The sequence below is a fragment of the Urocitellus parryii genome, chromosome 5 (genome assembly GCF_045843805.1).
Source record: "Urocitellus parryii isolate mUroPar1 chromosome 5, mUroPar1.hap1, whole genome shotgun sequence".
Lineage (NCBI taxonomy): Eukaryota > Metazoa > Chordata > Mammalia > Rodentia > Sciuridae > Urocitellus > Urocitellus parryii.
This window is the reverse complement of record NC_135535.1, coordinates 5,415,545-5,418,487: the sequence shown is the minus strand read 5'-3', so window position 1 is coordinate 5,418,487 and position 2,943 is coordinate 5,415,545.

Below are 2,943 nucleotides of genomic sequence, written 5' to 3'. Positions count from 1 at the left end.
AGTAACCGTGCCAGGAGGGAAAACAGGATAAGCTCCAAACACCTGGTGTCGGAGCAGGGCCCCAGCCTGGGGAGGCTGCGGTCACACACTCTGCCCAGGGCTGCAGCACCAACTCACAAGTACACATACACCTACGTCCACCCAGACGCATCCCAGCACCTTCCTGGCATGTGAAATAAAGGGCAACCACTGACGGACACGAGCTCCTAGTGGCCTGTTTTCACAGCAGCCACCTGGGCACCCTCACCCTCTGCCTGTCCAGGCTCCTCCCAGCAGGCCCTGCTGGACTCCAGCTGCGCTCAGCACACTAACTCCTCCAGCCACCCACGCCACCCTCACACCTGTTTCTACCTGTGTCCTCATGGTTCCTCATGGCCCAGCTGATAATCCCTCATCACAGCTCGGAGGCAGCAGGTAGGAACTGCAAATGACACTCAGGACCCATGAATGCCGAGACCAGACTTCCAGGTGGGGAGGGACCCTAGAGATGTCTTCATGCTGAGCCTGCCTGCGCCACAGTATGGGCGGCCCCACAGGTGACTCACAGGGCAGCCAGGGAAGCCTTGGAAGGTGCAAAGCAGGTGTCCTCTCCTATGAAACAAACCACCCACGACTTCTTTTTTAGTGCAAAACCCCTTCCAAAGCAAGCTCCTGCCATAGGAGTGCCTGGGGCCCGCGGGCACACTGCCGCCACCCAGCCTTTCCTCAGTGGCTCCCTGAGGGGGCGCCTCCCACTCCTCCACAGCCTGCTCCCCAGCTCTCTGCCAGCACTCTGGACCCTGACCTGGCCTCAGGTCTGGCTGACTTCTCTCCCCACTGGGACACACGTGCCTGGAGGCTGGGCTGTCTCACTATTCTGCTGCTGCTCTGCACATGGCCCAAGACAGAGCAGGTGCTCAAGTATCTAGTGGATAAAAGATACCCTGAAATGAGGGGACATCAGCAGAGCAGGTGTGGGGTGGAGCGAGCCCACCATGCACTGCCTTTGGACTCCACAAGCTCCCTGCGGTGTTTCAGGTGGGTGCATGCCCCAGGGCAGACAGCAGGGCAACGCAGGAGGGACATGCAATGAACCAACCAGACACGGGAGAGGGTTTCACCTGTGGCCTGGAGGGAGTCACTCACCTGACAGTAAACAAGATTCTCCAGGAAGCTTTTGCTTTCTCAAGAAAAAAAAATGTCACCTTCCCTTTGATAAGGACCCTGGAGAGGCCTTGGAATTCACGGGGGGCAGTGCAACCCTGACTGCTTAGAGCTGTCCCTGGCAAACCCCAGGACACAGTGCTGACTGGCAGGCTGCAGAGGCGGAGGCCCACCCCACAGGTGCATGGAAACCTCTCCTCCCTCCAGCCACCTCTTTATAAAAGGTGAAAGGGATCCTAATTATCCACACACGGGGTTGTACTCTGTGAATAAATAAAAATACACCAAAACACAGGGAGCCAAACCTTGGAAACTGTGAGTTAAACAGCCTGATTCTGGTCTCAAGGCAGCCAGTTCCCCTCTGTAATCAACCTCAAGGAATGGGACATTTATGTGGCTCACCCTCCTGTTGTCCCACAGTGCTGAGGACCCACAGGGACCGTCCTCCACCCCCAGCACACTCACGACAGAAGGCAGGGCAAGTGTCTTTATTCAAGATGCAGCAAGCACAGCAACACCAGGTGGCGCTCGGTGACACCACCCAGTGCAAAAAATAGAAAAATAGAAATGAAATTTCACAGAACGCAGCCTGTCCCGGACACACAAAAAAGGCGCCACCACCTCCGCGTAGCGCCAGGTGCCCCATCAGGAACAGAACCACCAGCCTCCCGCTGCACCTGCTTCAGACAGCCTCCGCTGCAGAGCCCCTTCCCCAGCAGCGACCCCATCGGGAGTCAGAAACCATGCAGCCCCCTGTAGTAGCAGGCTGCACGCCACCTGCAGCTGGCAGCAGCCCACCTCTGAGTCTCCATCGCCTCCAGCTGAGTGTGGGCCAGAAGATTCAGGTGGTGGGACAATGACACATCACCTTTGTTCCCTCAGATACCCCAAGGTGTGGGGTAGACAGACAAGGGCGGCTCGCCAAGCCCTCTGGTGAGGGAGCTCAACTTGCAGGCCAGCTCATGGCCCTTGGTTCACAGCTCAAGACCCTTGGCCCTGGGCCTCACGTACAGCTGGAACAAGCTGAATGCAAGTCAGGGGTTTTGGGAAACTGACTGCCAGCACAGGTGTGCCACTGCCCCAGGGACAAAAGGTTAGACTACAGTTCGAACGTGACTCCAGAGCATCCAGGTCTCTCTGGCAGACCCTCCACTCACTGCTCTCGAGCGCTGCTGACCTCGCAGCCACATTTCCCCACAGAAACTTCCATGGAATCCTCTGCTCTGGCCTGAGAACAGGATCTGCCCGGTGTCAGGAAGGGTCAAAGGACTCACCTCCACCCAAACCAGGCAGGTTCCCCCCACCCCACACTCTCACCATTGCAGGCCAGGCAAGAGCGGAACGGAATGGCTGTGGCTTAGGTGACCAGACTAGAGGCAACCCTGAGATCTTCCTGCCGTTTGGGAGTGGCTCACTCTTGCTTCCCCCCAAAAGTGAACTTCTATTTGGTTTACCGACATTTATTCAGACTTCCAGTGAAAAGCTCTATAAAACACAGTAAGTGGCACAGGGTGGTACAGGCAGCACTTGGCCACCCGTGGTGCAGGCGCCACACTTAGAGTGGCACAGCCACCAGGACTGCACTCCATGAGGTTTGTACACAGCAGAGACTGCAAATGCTGAGGGCGAGACGCCGCCTGGTGGGCATCCGCACCCTTCTCCGGGTTCTCCGCTGGGTTCTTCCCGTTGTTTACACGCTGCTTCCAGAGTGTGTCCAGCAAGGAATAAATGAATGCATACGGACTTTTAGCTAGCAGAGCGTCTGGGTACTGAGGGCATGCAAGTTTGCTGTTTCTGTTA